General features: G+C 51.8%; 1 protein-coding gene across 6 annotated transcripts in view; it reads left to right on the top strand.

Annotated features, from left to right (window-relative positions):
* Positions 1-7,547: 7,547 nt before the first annotated feature.
* ANXA11 (annexin A11) overlaps positions 7,548-24,375 on the top strand; it is a 40,911-nt gene continuing 24,083 nt past the window's right edge. For 2 of the 6 annotated variants that reach the window (XM_057308359.1, XM_057308358.1), the window contains exon 1: positions 8,197-8,373. The gene's annotated coding sequence lies outside the window, so the exon portion shown is untranslated. Of the gene's footprint in view, positions 7,804-8,196; positions 8,374-11,984; positions 12,086-24,375 lie in introns of those variants that run through there. The other 4 variants (XM_026504555.4, XM_057308355.1, XM_057308356.1 and 1 more) reach the window with 4 other exon arrangements.

Genomic DNA, 24,375 nt, shown 5'->3' with positions numbered 1-24,375 from the left:
CCACTTCACCAATGGCACCAGCCTGAGTGATTAGTCCCCTTTGCATGGTCTCATGCTTCTTTGTCAGCTTAGCTCTAAGACCCTAGCAGCAGATAAGGAGGGGGGAATAGGACCTATTAGAAGATCCCGAATATTTGCAGGTTGCTTTAAAAAAAAACAAAAAAAGGGCAACTATTCCAGACAGTGAGACCGAATAACACATTCGTTTCTACAAGTTGTCCTCTTGGAGAGGTCGCTGTGGACATAACAAGCATTGTGTTCAATGACACGGCTGCAACAGACAAGGCGTCAATGTTCAAAGCCGTATTTTGCATGATGTCCCTCAGTACAGGTTGAAGGCCACCAACCACAACGCAATCCACTAAAAGTCAATCTTTAAGAAGCCACGGGAGGCAGCCAAGCACACAGCTCTGCTGCCCCGGCTGAGTTGGTAATACATAGATTTCAGAATATGTGTCTAGAGATTGAATAAAATATGTACTTCCGAGGTACTTGTCCACAAACGGCATTTCTTTTAGCCAAACTTTTTTTTTTTAAGATTTTATTTATTTATTTGACAGAGAGAGACACAGCCAGTGAGAGAGGGAACACAAGCAGGGTGAGTGGAGAGGAAGAAGCAGGCTCATAGAGGAGCAGGGAGCCCGATGCGGGGCTCGATCCCAGGCCTCCGGGATCAGGCCCTGAGCCAAAGGCAGACACTTAATGACTGAGCCACCCAGGCATCCCATAGCCAAACTTTAAAAAAAAAAGTACACTGTGGCTCTGAGGCTGAGCTTCGACTTGGAATGTCGGTTCTTTCCGTTGCCATTTAAGAAATGAGCCACATGCCCTAATCAACTGAACTGAGACTTCGATTCAATCCTCTTTGGAAAACTCAGGCTCCAGCAAGCACGTTCCTAAAGCAAAGGCCAACACACATCCCCTCCAAAGCGGGTCAAGGGAGTCCCTGCGGGCAGAGCCAAGGATCGCTTTAGGAGAAACCCCGAGAGTTCTCTAAGAACGCCACAAGCGGGTAACTGAGGCCACACAGTTCCACGTCCTACCGTGCGATGGCAGTAAAAATCAACCTGGAGAAACAGGAGAGCAGGTGTAACCACAGACCCTATTTGGCCACACATGCACATACCTGCAGCACATCTCACTTAGAGCGCAGGCCCTGCTAGTTAAACTGGTTGTGAAAGGCACTCCCAGAGCAACTAAACAAGGGAGCTTTCTGTTCATAACTATTTTTCTATAAATCCCCGAAGGTTGGAGGACATCTCTTAAAATGATTGTTTTGGATCCAGAATTGGTAGCCCTCGTTTCTGGAGGTGATAAGATAGTAGTATCGATTGTCTATTAAGACCATGCTGAGGGCCACCCTGGTGGCGCCGTCGGTTAAGCGTCTGACTCTTGGTTTCAGCTCAGGTCCCCATCTCGGTGTCCTGGGATTGAGCCCCACGTCGGGCTCCGCCCACCTAAGCACAGAGTCTGCTTGAGATTCTCTCTCTCCCTCTCTTTCTGCCCCTCCCACTCGTGCTCTCTCTCTCTAAAATAAATAAATAAATCTTAAAAAAAAAAAAAAAAAAGAGCATTCTGAGTCCCTGATATCAAAATCAGGTAATCTGCATCCCAGAGAACGCTTAGCTTTCTGTTTTCCAGTACAGGGCAGGGACGGCATGGTGATACCACATTCAATGACCCGCGTGGCACAGACATTCAGCCTTCAGAACCAACACTGGCTGGTGAGCTGTACTGAGTTCAGCAGGAAAACATACCTGGAGCCCATCCAAAAGTGGTCTCAAGTGATTAAAGATAGAGCTAAAAATTAAAGGAGCCATTTTGACATACTTTGTTGTACACACCTGGCAGTTACCAATAGCGTAGTCCATATCCTTCCCTACGTATCATGTCAAAGGCTGGAAAAGGATCAGCAAAAGTCACAAACCATTTACTACAATTTTTGGCAGATTTTACCACCCGAGCCTATAAATTATAGCAGATGACCATGCTCCCAGCTTGTGAGCTGGGCGAGTAGGTCAGGCTTGCAATGTATGACGCAAAAGCCAAGCTTACGGAACTTGCTTACACATGCTGGAGTAGGGTGACCGATTCATCCTGGTTGGCCAGAGACTCTCCAGTTTCAGTCATGAATGTCCTGTGTCCTGGGAAACCAGGATGGTCGGTCACTCTACCTGGAGGCCCTCCTCCCAGGCCGGTGATCTAAGTTGGACATTCGCATTTTGGGATGGGCACAAGACGGTGACTGGAAGCTCTGCGTGGCGGTGGGCTTGTGGACTGATGGTGTTCACTGCATGGTGCTGACGGATGGCGTTCAAGCATCAGTCAGCTTTGCATTGAGAGAACCAGTAACCATCACTCATTGGAGGACATTTGTCTGGGTGCTCATTTTCTCCCCAGGTCAACCCTCCAGTTTCCTGCCTGTGAATTTTCAATCAAGTTGCTCACCTCCTAGGGACTAGGGTCCCATCATTCAATATGCAGGTCTTTGCTTAATCTTTGTGTAGCCCCATACCTTACCTCCTCCTCCCAAATTCATTGTGCCTCACGTATCCCATTCTACAGTCCCCACGGTTCAACTTATATGACAAACAAGTCTCCTTTCTTGGAAGGAACTTCAGGTGAAGGGGCGAGGGAAAGTGATTAGGGTTCCACCCATGTCCCTGTTCCCATTTGCATCCTCATACTCTACCCGCCATCTGTAAGGCTAAGCCTTGCTGACTCTGGGGGTGGGTGGGGAGAACCAGCTGGCTTCTCCTTGACTTCTCCCTCTGGGGCACCCAAGTTAAAACATCCTCTATTCTACCAAGTCAGTTACCACTCCTCCATCTGCCTTCTGTCTTCAAAACACGTGGTGGGGGCGCCTGGTGCCTGGGTGGCTCAGTTGGTTGGGCGTCCAACTCTTGATACCAGCTGAGGTCTTGATCTCAGGGTCGTGAGTCTGGGCTCCATGCTGTTTGTGGAATCTACTTAAATTAAAAAAAAATGTTCACATTTTGCCCACCATTTCTTCTCTCTTGTTCCTTTTGCCTTTGCGAGTTTTCACCTATGCTGTTCTCTATAGCCACAGTACTGGGATTTGGGGAGGGAAAGAAAATAAGCTTGTGCTGCCAATCAACAGTTTATTTTTCGACACAGTCGGAAAAGGTGCTGGAGGGCCCCCTGTTCTAAGCATTGCCTCTTTTGTTGCTCAATCAGGGGAAGGTCAGGGGTGGGGGTACTGTGAGTTCTCAAGGCAACCGCTATGTACCAAGCAGGATGAAAGAATTTTGATTTTTTACAATTTACAGTACTTTACCAATGTGTTTTAGGCGAATATCAGCCCTGTGTGTGTGTGTGTGTGTGTGTGTGTATTTCAAAAAAAGGGGCAAAAATAAGTCCAAATATTTCTGTAATCATTATTCATATAAACTAAACTCACCAATTAAAAGCAGATACTCAGATGAATTTTTTAAAATTTATTTAAAAAATTGTGTCATTTCCAAGAGATGAACTAAAGAACAGTAATGCCTGAAAACAAGAGAGGAAAAGCCTATAGCAGAAAAATACTATCTTAGATAGCAATACTAAGAGCAGGCACAATAATTTTTTAAGGAGAAAAGTGATAAAAGAAGGTAAGTCACCAAAAGATAAACCAATTATGAACTTGTGTGACCCTAATAATTTGCTCTCAAAATTATAAGGCAAAATGAGATCAAATTATAGGGGGAAATTGGCAAAAGTACAATAAAGGTAGAAAACGTTAAATCAACCCTCTCGGAAATCAACGGCTTGAACAGAAAAAAGCTGAGGTATAAACAATCTAAATAACTAGATTAGCACACTGGATGGAGAAACACATAGAAAGAAGCTTGCGCACTCACAAAAACTGGGACATTCAGAAAGAAAGTCTATCGGGCCACAAAGAAGTCTCAACAAATTCCAAAAAGAGCACATTTTCTCATCTCTAAGCATTAAAATTAGAAATCTATGACAAGATGTTTTTTTAAAAGCCATGGAAACACACTTCTAAATAATCCATGAATTAAGGATAAAATCCTAATGGAAAAAAAAAACCAAAATATTTGTAACTGAGAGATAACAAAAGCATGGCATGTTAAAACTTGTGATATGTAGTTAAAGCAGGATGTAGAGGGAGATTTATAGCCTTGGATACATTTATCAGAGAACAACAACAGAGAGATTTGGAAAATAAGTGATCCAAATGTTCACCCCTAGAAACCAGAAAAAGAGCACCAGGGCAAATCCAAAGAAATGAGGAACAGAACTACAAAGATAAGGGGCGCCTGGGTGGCACAGCGGTTAAGCATCTGCCCCCAGCTCAGGGCGTGATCCCAGCGTTATGGGATCGAGCCCCCCATCAGGCTTCTCCGATAAATAAAATCTTTAAAAAAAAAAAAAAAGAACTACAAAGATAAACGCAGAAATGAAAGCAGTAAATAATTTTTTCAAAAGAATGAATGTGATTTCAAAACGTTAGGGACGCCTGGGTGGCTAGGTCGTTTAAGCGTCTGCCTTTGGCTCAGGTCATGATCCCAGGGTCGTGGGATCGAGTCCTGCATAGGGCTCCTTGCTCAGCTGGGGAGCCCACTTCTCTTTCTGCAGCCATTCCCCCTGCTTGTGCTCTCTCTTTCTCTCTCTGACAAATAAATAAAATCTTAAAAAAACAAAAATTAATTAAAAGCTGATTGCAAAGTCTGGCCAGACTGATCAGAAGCAGCCTTTCTGGGTCCCATCCTCTACACCTCCTTCTCATCATTGACCCCAAGGATCCTTTTTACAAACCTGTATTTTGTGGGGTATTTGTGATTTATTTGTTTCTCCACTAGAGAAGAGCTGTGTTGAGAGCAAAGGAGTGTTCTTTTGTCCCTCTCTCTGTGGCACCCAGCACAGGGCCAGTCACATTGGCTGTCCTCTAAAACACTGTCTGGTCTGTGCTGTGACTCAATATAAGAGAGAGGATAAGGGTCCTGTGCTACTCAGAGCTGTGCAGCTGGCCGGTTTATAAGGTGCTCACCTTCCCTTACCCGAGCTGATGTCTGCATCAGCCCCCAGCAGCGATGAAGCAGTGGTTACTTTACAGGTTTCCACAGACCACGTCCAAGATTTTCTTTTTTTTTTTTTTTTAAGATTTTATTTATTTATTTGACAGAGACAGAGACAGAGACAGCCAGCGAGAGAGGGAACACAAGCAGGGGGAGTGGGAGAGGAAGAAGCAGGCTCATAGCAGAGGAGCCTGATGTGGGGCTCGATCCCATGACGCCGGGATCGCACCCTGAGCCGAAGGCAGACGCTCAACCGCTGTGCCACCCAGGTGCCCCTGTCCAAGATTTTCTAAGCGAGAACACCGAGGCTCAAAGAACGGATCACTTCCAAGGGACAGGACCCAGGTGTCTGCACACCAAACCTAGAGTCTTTTCACAGATGCAAGTGTCCCCACCGAGTCGGAGCTCAATAAAAAGTTTGTTAAAAATAAATAGTTAAAAGTCACAGAAAGGTGAACACAGGAGTAGCTATTCACCGTCCTGGCCTTGAAGGGCCCAGGCCCGACCCAGGAAAAGGGTGTGCTACATGCAGAAGGAATTCCGCCCTTACTGATTTATTTTATTTTTTTAAGATTTTTTGTTTTATTTATTTGACAGAGACAGCCAGCGAGAGAGGGAACACAAGCAGGGGGAGTGGGAGAGGAAGAAGCAGGCTCCTAGCACAGGAGCCCGATGTGGGGCTGGATCCCAGGACTCCGGGATCACTCCCTGAGCCGAAGGCAGACTCTCAACGGCTGCGCCACCCAGGCGCCCCTGATTTATTTTTTTAAAGGTGGTATTTAAGGAAGCAGTAGCTCATCAACGAAAAAAGTGAGCCATTCAAAGAAGCTTGCCTTTGAGGCCGCCGGGAGCCGGGGCACGCGCGGCACAAGCGCAGGGTGTCCAGGCAGAGGCTTGGGTGGGCGCCAGGTGGGACCTTCCCTGACGAAGCCCCCAGCCCAAGGCGCGCCAGGCGACAGACGCTTCCTCGGAACGCCGCGGGCTCGGTGGGGGGTTCTCCCCGACTCCCTATCCTGTGTAGCCGCGGGCACCCCCACCGCGCTAATACCCAAGCCTGGAGGAGTCTCCTGGTGCCACTAACCCTCGGCTCGTCTTCTGCTGGGGGCGGGGGCGGGGCGTTTCCTCCGAGTCGCACTAGACCCTTTGGCCGGAGTTTCACGCTCACCCGCCTACTCATCGCTAAAAAAATGCAGTTCAGCGCCGTAAAAGCGCCGCGCCTTGCGGGGAGAGGGGTGTTGCACAGGCCGCGGAAAATGGGTTCCCGGAGTTCGTAGTCGGGCCGCTGCAGGCTGCCCGAGGACGCGGCTTCCGCACCGCACCCGCAACCCTGCCCCGCCGAGCCGAGGTCAGAGTCTCCCCTTTGGCCTACAGCTCCCGGTCCCTCCCGCTCTGTGCGCTCTGAAAATGGAAATAGGACCAGCAGCGCTGTTTTGTAATAGCCCCAAATGGACAGCAACCTAAATGTCCTTCCCTAAGGACCTAGGTGACCACGCACGTTTGCGCACCCCTTGGGTCCTTAGGAAGAACCAAGTAGACCAAGGGGCGCTTGCATTAGAAAGACCCTACAAGATGCAGTGAGTAAAAAAGCATGTCGCAGAAAAATACTGCAACGCCGTTTTAAACAGTACACCTAGGAGAATATATACACACATAAGAGTGTTACAGAAAGATCGGGAAGGGCACACCTAAAAGTGGGCTGCAAGAGTAAAGAGTGAATTTCAGTCTCTAAAAATTGCTTTTAAACTACCATATATTCATTTATTACCTGTGCGAACTTTTTTTGAAAAATAAACTTTAAGAATAGTTTTATATTTACAGAAAAAATGGTAAGTTAACACTTGGTTTCTTCTATTATTAGTATTTCCTGTTAACATGGTGCGTTAGCTACAGTGAGTGAGCCAGTACTGATGTTTTATTATTAACTGACGTCCATACTTTACTTAGATTTCCTTAGTTTTTCCCTCATGTCCTTTTACCAAGATCCCAACCAGGATGCCACACTACATTATTTTCGTATCTCCCTAGGCTTTTCTTGGCTGTATTCTTGGGAGGAAGACCGCACGGGCACATCCTATCACTGCTGATTTATCTCTTGATGTTGGCCTTGATTACCGCGCTAAAGTAGTTCGTCGGGTTTCTCCTCTCCCCACCCCCACCTCCATTTCCATACTGTTGCGTGACCTTTTTAATGTGGAAGGTGTTTTTTACCTGAAGGAGAGTCGCTAACAATGGTACACAGGGTTGGAGGGGGCTTGGGGAATGCCCTCCCCGAGAATGCGGCTCAGGGCGCGACGGACGGAGGAGGCGGGCGGAGCGAGGGGCTCCTTGCCGACCTTCTGGCGCCGGCGGAATCCCCTCCTTTGCTCAAGAGAGCCAGAAGGCCCGCGATTTTGTCTCTCGCCCCAAGAGGCAGCCCTCGGCCCGTTAGCCCTCCCGGCAATCACCTGGGGGCGGGGCCGTCCTCCGGCCCCACCCCTCATCCCCCCCGCCCCCAGCGCGAGCGGCTCCGCCCCGGGGCGCGCTGGGCCCCGCCGAGTTTTCCGCTCCGCGGGCTCCTCCTCCGGCCCCGCCCTGACGGTTGCGGCGCCCGAGTGCCCGGAGTGCCCCGAGTGCCCCGAGTGACGGAGTGGGACAGAGCTCCAAGCCGACCGAGGCGCCGCAGCCGGGACGCCCGCGGAGACAGCCGCCGCTGCCCGCGGCCCCGCTCGCCCCTCCCGGCCCCCACTCCTGTGGTCAGTGACCAGTGGCCAGTGGCCCGGTAAGTGAGGGCTCCCTGGCCTGCCGGAGGCACGAGGCGGGGCGGCGGCAAGGGACGGGGTGGCGGCCGAGCGCCGCGGCCAGGCCGGTGAGCTCCGGACCGCCCCCCGCCGGCTCCCGCCCCGGCCCTGCGGCTTCCTGGTTGCCCCGCAAAGCGGTTGGGGGTTGGGGGGGGATGGTGGTGTCGGGCTGTCGGGTTGGCCCTCGACGGGCTGCGTCGGCCTGGCTGCCGGGTTCGATCGGGCCGCGGGGGGAGCCCTCCCTGTGGGGTGGGCGGTGCACGGGCCGGCCCCCTGTGGCCAGGGCCACGTGACTGTAATGCGCTACCGGGGTTTGGGGCTCAGCCGCTCCTGGGTGGGCGTGGGGTGACTGGGTGAACTTGCGACCAGGTGAACCTGCGACCAGGAAGCGACTGGCTGGAATGGGGATGGCCAGTGGCCCGGGCCCCCCTGACCCAGCGTAGTTCTCGAGAGTGTAGGTGCCCTTCCGGCTTGTGCTAAGGAGAGCTCATCGAGGAGGCTGGCTTCAGGAGGATGCAAATCCTGGGAGCTGCTGCTGTTGGAGATTATTTGTAAGGCCCTTGGAGAGAATGCGGAACCATCCCGGGCGATGTGTTCACCTGCGTGTTTAGCGTGTTTACCCTCTCTGCCTTTCGCCTTGAGCGACAGTTTCAGGGAGGGATTGAACTTTTTCATCTCTCCGTGGGCTCTACCTAGACCGTTGAAGGCTTAAAAAGGCAGAAACCCAGTTTATTGGTTTAAAGGACAGTTGCGAAGTTCCCCTTCCGAGAAGAGAAGTTAAGCTAGCCAGTTCCAGCCCAAGCAGGTTACAGTTGCCCCCTGGGGACGGTTCTCTCCGCTCCCCCCATCAGTGACCTTGCTTTGCTTTGGGTTTCCAAGGTAGCCAGCCACTCTGCTCTCTTTCCCGACCCCCGCTTTACTCCTGACTGCCCTCACCCGGCCTGGAGTGGTGCTGTGAAGGGTGAGCCTCTCCCCTGCTCCCACAACAGGAACAAAAGCTTGCAGGGGGAGGGCAGGGTAGAGTCCAGGAGCTGGACAGGCAGGGTGTGTCCTCTTGCTCACTCCTAAATGGCTGTCATTATGTGCCTTCATTCCTGCCTTGCTTCAGTCCATTGTTGGGGATTCCGGGAGGATTAACCGCGCTCCCTCCCTCAAGGCACTCTCCTGTGCTTCTAGGTGGTCCCTGACAGGGCAGACCAGGTGAGGTGCCAGGGAGATCTCTTGCCCTGGCATTTGGTGCTCAGTACCTCAGGGTCCTGCCTCCCTCCCTAGCTTTGGCTCTTAGTACTCTCTGTGCCTTGGTTTCCTCATCTTTAAAGTGGGGGTAATAATACCTACTTCACAGGGGTATTGTGAGGGTTAAATGAGTTCATACTTTACAACCATACAGCCCAGGCACTGCCCTGAACTGGTGACTGTTAGACCATACCTGTGTTTTTTAGGTGGATGTCACCCACATGGGGTAAAGCTTACGGCAGAGCCTGGGACAGAAGTGCCATCAGTAATAATACAGTAATAATAGCTGTCTTTCTTTCATGCAGCTGGAGTCCAGTCACATTGAACTGCTCTCCTGCCAGTTCCTCAGTTTTAGTTCATGTTGTTCTGCCCTCCTGGAATGCCCTCCTTCCCCCCTCTGCCCATGATTCCCCACCCTCCTGGGAGCCATCCAGGGGCCTGCTCCTAGCAGGAAGGGACAAGACATACTCTGAGCCCACGCAGCAGCCCTCCTCCTCCACTCCTTTGGCATCTTCTCCATACTCGCCTTGCTTAGTATTTGTATGGCCACGTGTCTTATCTCTGCCCTGTCCTTTGTCTTCGGAGGGCGGGGGCTGTTTCTTACTCATCTCCTGGTCTCACAGCACCCAGGATGGCCTTGCCTAGTATATGTGCTCAGCAGAATTTCGCTCCGTGAAAGAGGCAGGCCAGGGAAGTAGGGTTTGATCTTAGACCTTGAAGGCTGGGTTTGGGTAGGCAACAAAAGAGAGCCTGAGATGGAAGTAGTCCAGACTGAGACGTGGCAGTAGGGGCTGGCTGAGAGGCCCTTTTGATTCCCTTATGGAGCCAGGGCAAGGGTGACAGATGGGGCCTGTCCTGGATTGCTGTACCTAGAAGGCCAAGATCGATTAGTGATGCCTTGCGCATGTGATTCTGGGGAGGGTGGGTAGTTTGGAGTGACAGGAGTAAGAATCCAGCCAGAATAGGTTAGTGTGGGTTCTTGGGAATTCACCGCAGAACAGAGAGACAAAAAAGCCGGTGTAGGCAGGAGGTGACTGTAGAAAGGAAATCTGCACCGAGCGCTGGGGATCTGTGCAGAGGACCCAGCACCTTTCTGGAGCTCACCCTCCTTCCTCTTGGATTCACCTCCTCCTTTCCTCTCTCCTTAAGCCTGAGGCAGCTCCTGGTGCTTGATCCCAGGGGGGCACTTGGGGAAGAGTCTGTGTGCTGGTGTGCTTCACAGTCACAGCCAAGCAGGCAGACTCAGGTCTTTCTGGACTTTTCCCTATGGCACCTTCTGATGCCATTGTCCCGTCCCGTCGTCGCCCCCCCCCTCCCCCGTGCATCAGGAATTTGAGTGATCCTGGATAGGAAAGCTCTTAGGGGAAATGCAGAAACTGAAGTTTCTTTGTTGGGAATTTGCATTTTTAAAAGGAGTTGTTGAAATTCAGTGGAGCTTTCTAATAATGGCCGAAGCCACACCACAGACCACAGTAGGCCCACCGACCCTGGCCCCAACACCCCCTGAAATCAAGGTCTGATGTCACCCGGTGGGTTGTATTTGGGAGGACCCTGACAGTTCGTAGGGCCTGAACAGTGACTCAGATATGCTGATGGGAGAAAGCAATGGGTGAGGGCAACAACAGAGGAGTCAGGAGACAGAGTTCTCATCCGTTTTGGGTCACTGGGACAAGTGGTAGAGCTCCACAGGGTCCCAGTGTTCTGGATGGTAAAATGCCTTACCTCATAGGGTTGTTTGCAGAATCTGGTGAGAAGATGTTTGCAGAGGGGGTTTTAAGATCAGTCAGGGTGTGGGCATGACAATGTTGATCTCTCAGGTGCATTGCAGCAAGGACCCTTGAGAGGGGATGGAGTGTGGGGGTGGTTGGCGCCCGGCTCTGCCATCCCTTAGTGTCTGGTCTTCCAGGGGCTTGTGCTCCTGAAAGTCCCACTGCCTCAGCAGAAAAGAAGGTAAGAACTGCTCCTGAAATTACGAGGGAAGTCTGGTGTCCCCAGCCTTTGACACCTGGAGCTTGGGGGGAGACTGGCTGAGAGGACCGTGAGCTGAGAGGAATCTGAATGAAGGTGGACAGGCGAAACCCAAAGAGGGTTAGCTGTGCAGGGGGAGCATGTGGCAGATTAAGCCTGGGAGTGGCATCTCGGGGTGAAAAGGGTGTTTATGTGGGGGGGGCTGGTGATAGCCGATGTGAGCTTGCCATGTCCATCTAAAAGGTCATGGCTATTTTTAGGAAGTGGGTGACAAGGCATGTTTCTGTTGAACCAACATGAGTGAGTCCCCACTGTTTGCCCAGCCCTGTGCTATGTGCATAATAACACAGTCTACCCCCCCCACCCCAGGTTGTCTTCCTGGATTCCCTGGAGACATGGGATACTGGATGAGAACCAGGTCTGGAGGGTGGGCAAGATCATGATCGTGAATTCCATTTTGGGCGTTTGCGGTGCCTTTGGGGTACCAAGTAGGCAGGTGTGTCTGGGGCTTAGGAGGGGTCTGGGCTAGAGAGACATTTTTGTCTAGAATGTATCTGCTGTAAAGGACGTTCTGAGATTCAAGAACTGACCTTGAACAGCTGAGTAAAGGAACGTGAGCCCATGAAGGAGCTAGAAAAAGAGCAGTACACAAGGGGGAAGGAAAAGCCGGACAGTGTCAGATCACAGAAGCCAGGGCGAGTGCACTTCAGTAAGAGGGAGTGGCCCGTGGTGGCTGTTGTCGCTGTGGGAAGTGACAAGGATACTCAGCACGTTAGTTGTGGCTGTTTTGCTGGGATGCTGGTGCAGAACCCAGATGGGAGTGAATGGGCGGAGGAGTTGGAGGAGGGCAGATCTGGCGATGCTGAGTGTAGACAAGCTTTGAAGGGGAGGAGAGGGACTGGGTGGTGCTGGGGGAGGCCTGCACTGAGGGGGTGTTTGTTTCTGTTTCTCAGCTCATCCTTCTCCCATTCTACCCTGAGAAGTTAGAGGTGTGGGTGGCCTGCAGCCCAGGCGCCCCCCTCCATCCCTCTGTGTCGTTGGACACAGGCACCTGTAAAGGTTTGCTGCTTCTTTTCCTTTTTTAAAAAAGATTTTATTTATTTGAGAGAGCAAGAGAGAGCACAAGCGGGGTGGGGGGCAGAGGGAGAGAGGGAGAAACAGACTCCCCACTGAGCCGGGACCTCGATGTGGGGCTCAATCCCAGGACCCTGGGATCCTGACCTGAGCTGAAGGCAGACTCTTAACCGACTGAGCCACCCAGACGCCCCTGTAAAGGTTTGCTTCTTTCACAGGATGGATTCATGCTGCCCACCTTACTCCGCAGCTTGTGGTTTGGATTAGTTTATCACGGGCAGTTAACTCTGGGTGACCGTTGCTCTGGGTCGTTAGCCACTGTGGAATGTTCTATAGTGCAGAGGGACCATAGTTTATACAGCCTTTCCCTTATGGATGGGTTCTGACTACTTTTATAATTTGAGATACTGTTGGAATAAAAAACCTATGGGACCCTGATTGGGATGTCATGGAATGTATTTATTTATAAGGAAGAGTTGACATTTTATGACATTAACTTTTCCAAATCAGGGACAGAGTACAGGCCTTGTAATACATCTTTCGTAGAGATTATGAATGGGATCCCAACTGGATTTGCTAACCAGATAATAATTTTTTTGTATCCTTTCCACTTTTTTTCTGTTTTTTGGTCATTAATTTCAACCTTTATCATTATTCATGCCTTCTTACTTTTGGCTTATTTTGTTGCTCCACTTTTAATATCTAAATTTGTTCATTTATCTTTTTTAGTCTTTTGTTTTAATTTAAAAAGCATGTAAAGCTCAACATTTTTTGTGTGTGTACCGCTCTAGCTGGTGGGCCTTTGAAAGGCTCACCTTTCCGTTCCTTTACGGTCACCATGTAGATCAGGGATTTTTTTTTTTTAAGTTTATTTATTGATTTAAGTAGTCTCTGCATCCAACACGGGGCTCCAACTCATGACCCTGAAAGAGTCGCACACTCTTCCAGCTGAGCCAGCCAGCCGCCCTGCGGTGTAGATCAGTCCTGATCCAGGGACGTTTTAGAAGACAGCATCCTGAATTTCTAAGTGGTTTTGTGGGGAATATGATCACATTTCAATGATGACTGCTGATTTTATTGCGTTATGATTAGTGAATGTGATCGACAACATTTCTTCTCGCTGGGCCACATGAAGATTTTCTTTGTGGCGACTGCATGATCCGTGCCAGAAGGTTTCACAGACAAGAAGGGCTGTGTGTCCTGTGTGGGGCACAGACAGTAGATGGATCTGTTACCTTGAGCTTGCCTGCCTTTCCTTGCGGATCCGTCTGTCACATTCTGAGAGATGTTCCAAAAATTCTCGCTGTAATCTCTATCTAAGTCAGCCTGTACTTACATTTGTTCTAGAAGTAGTAATCCGACATCCCCGTTTGGTGTATACGGGTTTATCATACTTATCTTTGGGGGTTGTACTTCACGTCATTGGTTGCTTATTTTAATGCTTTTGGCCTTTGGCCTTAAGTGCCACATTGGCTGTGTTTTAGGGGACTATATGCCCGAGGGTCAGGGAGGATCCTTTCTTTTTTACAGACGTAAAACGAATAAGTAAGTGTGTTTTGTAAGACAGTAAGTGCAAGGCTCCGAAATACAGAGGCAGGCGTCAGCCAGGGCTTTACGCCAGGGCGTGTTTCCGTTCAGGCTTATGGAGAGTAGGTGGTGCTCAGGTCTCCCCCACCTGCTTCTCAGCTCCCCAGTTGTCATGAAAGAATCCGGTCTCAACGGTCGCCACGATAGCCAGCTTCTCAGGAGGGATGGGTAAAATACGAAAAGCTCCAGGGACAGGCCCGGGTACAGCTCCTCTCCCTTTGCGGTTCTCGCCCCTTCCTTTGTGTCCAAAGACAGGGACAGCTCTGACTGGCAATATACACTGTTCCTTCCTCGTTTGCGACAGCACAGGGCCTTTCTCCATTCCTCAAGGGATGTGACAAAACAGTCAGTACACAAAAATGTCCCAAGGCCAAACGTCAGATACGAAGACTTGGGCCCCCCCGCCTGGGTGACTCGGTTGGTTGAGCGTCCGACTCTTGGTTTCGGCTCAGGTGATGGTCTCAGGGTCGTGGGATCGAGCCCCACGTCGGGCTCCCCGGTCAGCAGGGAGGCTACTGGAGATTCTCTCCCTCTGTCTCCCCCTTCTAAAAAAAATAAAAAATAAAGTCTTGGGCTCCCAAGTTTTACACTCTTTTCTGTGCTTGGTTTTAAGTTATGTCAGTGATTTAAGGGAAAAGCCTAGTGAGTAGTTTTCAAAGTCCTGTGTTTTCAGGTAAAGGCAAGGGGCTGAAAATGGACTGGAAAAAAACCCTCAGCCCGCTGAGACAGGATTATTGAAAAGTCCCCAACATATTTTTAATGTAAATATTTCCACTTCTCATTTTCCTTTGTGTTTACTTAGTATGTCTTTGCCAGCCCTTAATTTTTAATCTTTCTTTCTCTCTTAAAAATGTTGGGGCACCCAGGTAGCACTGTCGGTTCAGCGTCTGACTCTTGGTTTTGGCTCAGGTCACAATCTCAGGGTCATGGGATCGAACCCCACGTCGGGCTCCAACACTGAGTGTGAGCGTGGAGCTTGCTTGAGATTCTCTCTCTCCCTCTCCTGCTTGTGCGGCTCTCTCTCTCTCCCTCAAATAAATAAATCTTTAAAAAAGAAAAAAAAGACAAAATGTTTCTTTTGTGCTTAGCACATGCCTGGGGCGTGGGGTGGGAGGATGGCAAAAAGCAGTGATAACAACAGCAAGTCCAATGTGGTGGTTTCTGTCTTTGGTAGAGAATTCAGGCGGTTCACATACCAGATATTCTTGATTTTATTCCTTGCATCTTGTTTTCTGTTTGTTATTTACTGTACTTGGGTGTTATTTCTGTCCTGATTTCTGCTGACTTGGGTAGGTTTCTCATCATCCCTCTTCCCCAGCCTGCCAGCATTACGATTCAGGTTTGGTCGTGGATTGAGGAGCCCCCCTTTCTCTTCAGAAATTGGAGGCCAAGGTCAGTGTTTGCTCCGGGAGGTCGTCCTGGCTCCAGGCTCCTTGTGTGAAGTTGCCCCCAGCATTCTCTAGGGGCTGCGGTTTTCAAATGTGAGCATACGTAGGAATAACCAGCGAGGTTTGTTAAAACACAGATCTGTGGGCCCCACCCTTTACGGCTCTGATTTAGGACGTCTGGGGTGAGGCCTGGGAATCTTCATTTTCGACAGCCATCCCTGCTGTGGCGTCCGTGTGGGGACCATCCCGGATAGCGCTGCTCCAGGGACTTCTCTTGCAGGACAGCTGACTGGCAGGCCTGGGCCCTGCCTGGTTGCCACGGAGGCCTGGCAACTCATTCTTTTTTGAGGCTCCCATGTGCCAGGCAGCAGTTTGTGTTCTGCGGCGGAAGTAAGAGAGGGCAGATGGTTGAAGGGGACAACCAGAAGCTCCTGGGACACCACCCACTGCTGTCCTTAATTTGAAACTCCTGCTGGGCTTCACTGGAAACTGCAGACTTGCCGTTGGCCGAGCCGGTGTTCCTTAGGTTAGGAAGCTAGGAAGCGGGAATGGTATGTCGCCACGGTGGCAAGCCAGCAGGCAGTGCAGGGCATGGCCACCTCTGACCCTGCGGGCTGGTGCCCGAATGGCCAGCGGCCGCTGCCACCGCTCTGTGATGCTCTGAGGACTCTCGCTCCTTCTAGGCTGTCCCCAGGAGTCGGGTCGCTTCCTCATTTTGTCTTTCCTAGGGTAGCCTCTCCATTTCCCCAGCCCGAGCTCCATCCAGCCCGGGTGGGGGGGGGGTGGCACCCCGAAGGAAGCTGAGTGGAGGGGAGCCAGCGTGGGCCGTGAATGCATCAGCCCAGACGTCGAGAGACGTGCTTCTGGTCTATGGCCTGCCTCCAGCCAATCCTGAGACGTGAGGCAGATCCCTCTGCCCCCCGGGCCTCGGCTCCGACCGTAGTAAAATAGGCCACTTCCAGGTCCAGTATTCTGGGATTACTGTGTAATCCGAAGCCAGGGCACCGGCAAGTGACTTTTTATTTCTAGGAGGTGTCTTTCAGGACCGACTCGCTCAAGCGCAGCCCTGTGGTAAGGCTTAAACACCACCCCATCGCCACCTCGGCCGGCCGGCCTTGTCCGCAGCATCCCCAGGCTGCTCAGCCCCAGGTGCCAGCCCTCCGAGGACAGTGGGAGGCAGGCCTCGCTAATGATGGACAGAGGCTCCAGCGAGTCTTAATTCCTGGCCTGTGGGTGGGGAGTTCGATGTTTAACAGCTACCTTGTGCAGGCTTTCTGTTCAGTGTCTGGGAAAATAGGGTCGGGATTGGTGGGGTGCTGCCTGGGGCTCTCTGGCTCGTTTGTGCCCACAGCCGAGAGGTGAGGCAGATCCCCGTGAGGGCAGGGCACTGGGGCTCTGCCATCCCTGCCGACAGTCAGGCCGCTTACCCCCTTCCCAGCAGAGTTAGGGATGTTCCTACACCCTCAAAACACTTGCAGCCCTGCCTCGGTGTGGGAGGGAGAGAAGAGAATGTCCTTGATGTGTCGTCCTCTCTGCCCCCAGAGTTCCTGGAGCCGATGCATCTGAAGCCCTGACCAAAGAGGCTCTTAGAACAGGTGGCACCCAGGGTGGGCAGGAGATGAATCGGGGTCCACTGCTGCCGTGTCTCTGTGCCCAGCCCCGTGCTACCAGTGGCAGGAGGAGGAGAGGCCTGTCCTACAGCCTGGGCTGCGCCTCCTGCACTGAGAGGCCTAAGAAACAGCAGTTCCGGCTCTGACGCCAGTTGGGTGTGTGACCCTCCTGGCTTGTCAAGAACCCTCTCTGCGCCCTGGTTCCCTTGAGGTGATACTGTCTGTCTTGCAGGAACATTGTGAGGATGAATGAGGCGATAGATAACGAGGTAAAACACGTCTCGGTCACAGGTACTGGGAAAAGGGGAATATTGTTAGTACACTAGAGGATATAGAAAACATTTTAGGCCAAGTGCTGGTAAGTTCCAGGAACAGGAATCATTAGGGGTGGAGAGATCAGGGCGGGCTTCCTGAAGGAGGTAGGGGCTCTATCGTGGCTCAAGGAAGGCCAAAGTTGACATAGGCTTAAGGGAGGCATAAGGAGCCAAGGAGGACAGACCAGGTAGAGGGAACTGACTGAGCAGAAGTCCTGAAGATAGAAAGTGCCAAGATAGTGCTGTGGCTGAGCCGCGGGCATTCATTTCCTGGGATTCTTTTCCATCACACATATACCTCCGGGAACCTGCCATTTGCTTGCCGTGGCACAGTGTAACTCTTGGCCCCGGGCGCTTTGGGAGAGCTTAGGATCCCACCTCCACAGGGGTCAGCCCATGCCTGAGATGTGAAAGAGATCTTCTCCTCTACTGTGATCTGTAGGCTCTGGTGGGGATTTCTTTCCACTTCCAGCTGCACAAGGTTGGCCGGGGACTTTGTCACCCTTAGAAGAGAAGCTGCTGGTGTTATTTGAAGGAGAGGTTTCCTGGGGCTTCTAGGTAAGGCTGGGGGGCGGGGGGGCTCAGCCATTTGGTGCTGGAATAGGTACTCTCTCGTGTCTTCTAGATTTGAAGGGATGGAGCTTCTCCAAAGCCATTTGAACAGGCACCCCCTGCTGCCTTCTGTCCTGGTCCTCCCTGCCATCCCTCTCCCCCCAGTTCACCGTGAGAGAGGAGCTGTGCCGGGCTGTGGGCTTTCGTATGGCTCGTTGCCTCTTAAGTGGCAGGGCCCTGGGTGACATCATCTGTCCCTTTGACTACACGCGCAGGTGCCTACAGGGGCAGCCCAGGTTGGGAAGGTGGGCAGCTAAAGCAGGCACGCCTAGCTGAAGGGGCAGTCGCTGCCTCCCTAGCTGTGTGCTACCACGAGGAAATGCAGGACCCATGTTGCCAGATCTCCCATTTTTCCATTAAAAAAAAATTTAAGTCAGGCCCGGTGCTCTTATAGCTCCTTCCCCACCCCCCCACCCCCGAAGTAAATGTGAACCGTAGAACCCTCATGGAGCCCCAGGTTCTGGGCAGCATAAGTGCACCACCACGGGCCCCTCGCAGGCTCAGCCATTTAATACGTGAGGGAGAAAATGCCCAGAAGAGCCTTAGGGTGGCCAAGACCCGACCGAGAGAAGCCAGTTCTCTAGACTCTTCTCCCACCTTGCTCTCCCAAAGAATGCATTTCCCAGCCATAATCTCCATTCTTCCTGGGAATGGCTCTTAAACCCCTGGTGGGTAATTTCCTGCAACTGCTCTATTGTGTTTATGTCCCCAGGCAGAGGGAAAGCCTGCTACAGGCCCGGACTTCGTGTTTTCCTTTTCTTTCCCCAGGTAGTCTCGCCCAGCCCCGGGTGCCTCTCTGAGCCCAGAAGTGAAATTAATGGGAAGATACTGGAATATAAGCTTCAGCTACAGGAGACCCCCTGCCTCTGCCTCACTGGCCTCAGCCCTTCCAAGGGAGGGGTCCTAGCCCTGAATTCACAGAGTCCTAGCAATGTTGTGTATTCATTTTCTTAAAGAAGACCCCGAAAATTATATAAGCTCCAAGCCCCACAAACCTGGGACCAACCCCTGTAGGTGCGGCAGCTGACTGGCGTCCTGTCTTTTGGGCAGTGAGCTCCTATTTGGGGGGTTCTGGGCCAGCCCTCTTAGGATCTTGCTGTGTTACCTGGGCATGTGACTTCCTCCTCTCGGGTTGTCAGTTTCCCCATTTGTGAAATGGGAGCCGAGGTGGCGTGGGTAGGAATGAACTGAGTCATTGCTGGGCTGACTGAGCTCCGGCGCCCCAGCTGCGTGGTCCTGCTGGTTGGGGTGTGATTGCCCTGCATGTGGGAGTCCACTGCCAGCCTTTTCCCTCCCCAGAGCATTTGCATTACTGGCTGGGTGTGTCTGGCCTGGCCCCACACGACCACTCACAGCCCGGAGTCTCACCAGGGTGATTCATGTTGACTGATAATACAAGGGGGCAAAGCTTAATTGAGCTTTTATCCCCAGGCCTGCAGGCAAGGCCAGTACCTGGTGGTCCTTCCTTTCTCGGGTGGAATAGTTGGTTTTGTGGTCTTGGTGGTTTATTGCCTCCCTTGTCAAAGAAAGCCTCCTAGGTTACATAGACTTGTGCCTGGGTCTTTAACGCAAGGAGAACAGAGGCCTTTTCAAAGAGAACACCATAGAAGGATCTGGAAGGAAGGAGATTACTGTCTGTGTTAGTTTTCTATTGTTGCCATAACGAATTACCACAAACTTAGTGGCTTAAAATCACACAACTTATTTTGGTGGTAAAATATACACAACAGAAAATTTACCATTTTCAGTATTTTTAAAAAGCGTGTAGTTCCAAGGCACTGAGGACATCGACACTGTGGTGCAGCCATCACCAGCACCCATCCGTAGAACTTTTCCACCTTCCCCAACTGAAGCTCTGTCCATAAAACAGAAGCTCCCCAGGCCCCCCTCCTCCCCGCCCCTGGCAACCACAGTCCTCTCTGTCTGCATTGGGCTGCGCCAAGCACCTCCCGGGAGTGGAGTCACGCGGTGTCTGCTGTCAGTCGTGGGCTGATTTCTCTGCATAATGTCCTGTGCTCGGCCCTTTCGTTGTACCTGTTGGAATCTCCTTCCTTTTTAAGGCCAAATAGTATTCTCCTCCGTGCTCTCCACCGCCTTCCGTCTGTCCATTCCTTTGGATGGACATTTGGGTGGTTTCCACCTTTGGCCCTTGTGAATCACGCTGCTGCGAGCCATGCTGTCCCTGTGGGCTCAGGGCCCTGCTTTCCGGTAAGCGCACCTGCCGTGCTGTTTACCACACAGCTTTTCTGTCTGACACTTTGTCTCACGTATCTGCTGGTGTTTGTGGGTGGGGTGGTGTCTTTTCTGGAGGCTCCAGAGGAGAATGCACCCTCGCCTTTGGCCGCTTCTAGAGGCCATCTGCATTCCTTGGCTCATGGTTGCTTCCTCAACGGTTGGAATCCCTCTCATGCTTCAGATCTCTCCTCCTCGTTCTTTCTTTTCATCCTTAACCGGCTGGGAAGGGGTTTCTGCTCGGGAAAGGACTCCTGTATTTAGGTTGGGCCCACTGGATGGTCCAGGAGAACCTCCCCATCTCAACATTGGTAATCGTCACCACCCCTGTAAACTCCCTTTGGCCATGTCAGGTCACATGTTCACAGGCTCTGGGAGATCAGGGTGTAGACTGGGATGTTGTTTTTAAGGTTTATTTATTTATTTGACAGAGAGAGAGTGAGTGTGCCTGAGAGCAGGAGCCAGAGGGGCAGAGGGAGAGAGGAGCTCAAGCGAACTCCGTGCTGAGCGCAGAGACCCAACACGGCACTCGATCCCATGATCCTGAGATCATGACCTGAGCCGAAACGAAGAGTCCGATGCTCTACCGACTCCGCCACCCAGGCGCCCCTGGGATGTTTTTGAAGGTCCTCATCAAGGAACCCGATGGTGCCTTGTCTTAGGCTTACAAAAGCCCTCCCCTCCACCCCGTCCCCTTACCAGCATTTTCCTGAGACACCCCATAATCGTACAGTTGGTTAGCCCTGCTGTGTGGGCTGGACACCTGGTACCAGACAGTATACAATTTGGGTGTATGTCCCGGATCTTTGATGACCCTTTCCCCCTTTCCAAACATCAGAGCCTGTCCTCTTGGGCCACTTGGGAGAGACCAGTGCCGTGTGAGTTGGTCACAGAGTTAAGAGAGCTATCCCAGGGGGCGCCTGGGTGGCACAGCGGTTAAGCGTCTGCCTTCGGCTCAGGGCGTGATCCTGGCATTATGGGATCGAGCCCCACATCAGGCTCCTCCGCTGTGAGCCTGCTTCTTCCTCTCCCACTCCCCCTGCTTGTGTTCCCTCTCTCGCTGGCTGTCTCTGTCTCTGTCAAATAAGTAAATAAAATCTTTAAAAAAAAAAAAAAAAAAAAAGAGAGCTATCCCAGGGGCGCCTGGGTGGCACAGTCGTTAAGCGTCTGCCTTCGGCTCAGGGCATGATCCCAGCGTTCTGGGATCGAGCCCCGCATCAGGCTCCTCCGCTGGAAGCCTGCTTCTTCCTCTCCCACTCCCCCTGCTTGTGTTCCCTCTCTCGCTGGCTGTCTATCTCTGTCAAATAAATAAATTTAAAAAATCTTTAAAAAAAAAAAAAAAGAGAGCTATCCCATATTTTACAAAGATCTTCTCTTTTTTTACTTCACTCAGTCCTCACATAACTCCAAGGTAGGTGGGCAGGTCATAGCTTTGCAGAAAGCACAGAAGTTCAGAGACAGAAAGTTAGCCCCGGAAGGTCACACAGCAAGTGGTGGCGCGAGGACCCAGACCACAGGTTCCAAGCTAATGCGTCTGAGGGAGCAAGTTAAAAGTAACTGAGCACCTACTGTATGCTAATACGCTTCATGGTGGGTAGCTTTATATATGTGTATCAGTGTATCCAGTCGTCACGGCCACTTATAAAGATAGATCGATGTGTCTTCCGCAGGTTTACAGGTAGGAAAAAAGACTCAAAGAGGTCAGGCAACATGCCCAAGGCCACATAGCCAGCAAGGGGTAGAGCTGGGCTTGGAATCATCGTCCTTGGACTTGAAACCCTGTGTGTCACCCCGGTTCCTCCACAGCAGTGTTAGAAGATGCTATCAGAGCTGTGTGGGCTGGTAAAATGCATACAGCAGAGTCGAGAAGTTTCCTGTGACTGTCCTGTTGATATTTGTGGCTCTTGATGGGGGAGCGTGGGTTGTTGTGAAGATGGGGGACGGGTTTAGAGTGTGGGAGAGAGAGTCATTGGCAGCAGAAGGACCCTCAGAGTCTCTGGGGTTGGACATTGGTATTGCTTAGGCTGCGTGACCTCGGATGAGCCACTTGGCTGCCCCTTTCCCCACCCAGAGGAGGGAGGGGTTCAGGGAAGGAGCTCCCCCAGTTCCCTTTCGGCCCGGCCACTGAGGAGTCATGTTGTACGGACAGTGACCGCTGCGGGGCGTGGATATGCTGCACCCCCGGGGGACCCAGGTGATACTGGAGAAGGGGCACTTGCACTGCACTTGGTGGGAAAGGGAGGGACTTGAGAGCTAAGGGAGTGGCCAGGAGGGCTCAGGCACCGCTGGCATGTGCCAGCCCCTCGTACTTGGCTTCTCGGGCCGTCTGGGAGAAGCCCCTCGCGCAGGTGGTGTCACTGGGAGCAGCACCCCCCCCCCCGCCCGGGCAGAAGTGGTGAAACACAGACACAGACCTGTCTCTCCTTGGCCTGCACTGCACTTGGAAACACAACCCACAATTTCCCTTTTTGGGGTGGGGGGTGTTTCCTTAGGGCCTGACCACAACTTGGACTTGTCACTGCCACTGTGTCTGTCACAAGAACCCTGACATCTGCAAGGACTGCGGCCTAAGGCCTCATCACATTCTGGGCTTGGGTGTGAGCTGATGTTGGCCCCATGTATGGGTTCGCCTTCATTTTCCATGGCTCAGAAATCCCAAATTGGGATTGACCTTTGACTAAGGGTCGGCTGTTCCGGAAGCCTGTTTGGTGTGGTGTCAGAGCGAACCGTCCCGTGAACAGGAAGGAGCCAGTTTTGTGGCTGTGGAGAGCTGTGCTGTGGAGGGGTGGGAGGGAGACCCACGAGCACAGACTGGTGTGTGAAAGCGGTCGCTCCTGCCTCACTCCTCCCCTTCTCAACGCCAAGGAGCCAGTCTAGAAAGGCAGCTGAGAGGAGAGAACATGATTTCTGTCTGGGTGGGGGGCCCAGGTAGAAGTACTGACAGCAGGTGCCTGGGTGCCTGCAGGCTGGAGCTTTGTGCAGGGACTCGGGGGCTGCTTCCCCAGGTCCCTCCTCGCAGGCAGTGGCTTCTCCAAGAGGCCTTTCCAGAGGTGCTTCTCTCCCCGCTCCCGATCTCCCCCTGCCCCATCCGCTTCTTGCCTCTGCTTCCCTGGCCCCTACCATTCCTGGGGCTTGGACCAGGCCCCCGGGCGCCCAGGCACGCAGAAGGGAAAGAAAGAAAACTGTGCCCGTTTCCTGTTGGTGGATTCCCCCTTGGGGAGCTGGGAACATCCAACATAGCCACTCCCAGGACCTGCTGCTCCAGGGCCGGGCTTGGTGTGGGAGAAGGAACTGGTGGGCTGGATTCCACTCGTCACATCCTCTGCCCCCACCTCTGGTGTTACCCCACCAGACTCCACATCCTCTCCCCGCACTGCCCCCACGTTGTCATCCCGAGTGTTATCAGATGGCCCTCTAGTCCTGTTTGCTATTTTATACTGGAGAAACGGAGATCATGAAAGGTTAAGTGATATTAGGAGAACATATTTGTTAGTAAACTATTAATTATCCCCATTTTACACATGTGGAAAACTGAGGCCCAGAAAGGTTAGGTAACCTGCCCAAGGTCACACACCTAGTAGAGAGCAGGGCCGGGATTTGAACCTATGTGGTCTGGCTTCAGAGTTCTTGTTCTTCCCACCACCCTATCCTGCCTTTGATGATGTACCTGGGGTCACAGTGAGGCCTGATGTCCTGATTCCTAATCGCAGGCTATTCCATCAGCCAGTGTTTTTCAGTTTCTGAGATACTAGTTTCTGGGGCCAGTGAGGTCCAGGAAGTAGAGTATAGCATGGAGGTCAAAGTCCTGGGCTTTGGAGCCTGGCTGCCTGGGTGTGAATCTTGGCTCAGTCATTCACTACCTGTAACCTTGGGTGAGTTCCATAATCTCTCCATACCTCAGTTTCCTTATCTCTAATAGGGGATCATAATCTCAGTGTTTGTTTTGTAGAGTTGTTATAAAGTTGAATTCCAGGTAAAGCACTGAACAAAGTGCCAAACACACATTATAGTATTAAATAAATGTTAACTGTTGTTTACGATTGCCTAATAAGCTGGAGAAATTTGGGGATAAAGTTAAGCAGGCTCCTTTGTTACAGGACTTCTCAGAGCCTTTACCATGCTGTTATGAATTGACCCTTTGGGGGAGGGGACGTAGTAGGCAGCATTTTCCAAAGTTTTTGGACGACTAATCTCCGTCTCCTTTTAAATTGCATCCCTCTACATTCTCAGCTTGCAAGATGTTAAGCTGGTGTCGGAGAACACAGTTCAGGAGGCGTTGAGCTGTACATCAGGCTGCCTGTTTCTGCTTGCCAAGCCTGAGTTGGGGATGGGGGTCCAGGTTGTTGCTGAGCCAGCTCGAGTGACCGTATGTGGCAGAGCCGTGGCTGTGCCTGGCTTCCCTCCTCCCCTGTAGGTGTGGGGAGAGGGAGGAGGTGTGAGCCTACACACCTGAGGATCTCTGGCACCTCCTGGCCATGAGGAATGGCCTCGGCAAACCCTGGTTCAAAGCCTATTTACTGCACTTACTTCTG

This window comes from Ursus arctos, unplaced genomic scaffold (genome assembly GCF_023065955.2).
Source record: "Ursus arctos isolate Adak ecotype North America unplaced genomic scaffold, UrsArc2.0 scaffold_7, whole genome shotgun sequence".
Lineage (NCBI taxonomy): Eukaryota > Metazoa > Chordata > Mammalia > Carnivora > Ursidae > Ursus > Ursus arctos.
This window is presented reverse-complemented; position numbering and strand designations above follow the sequence as displayed.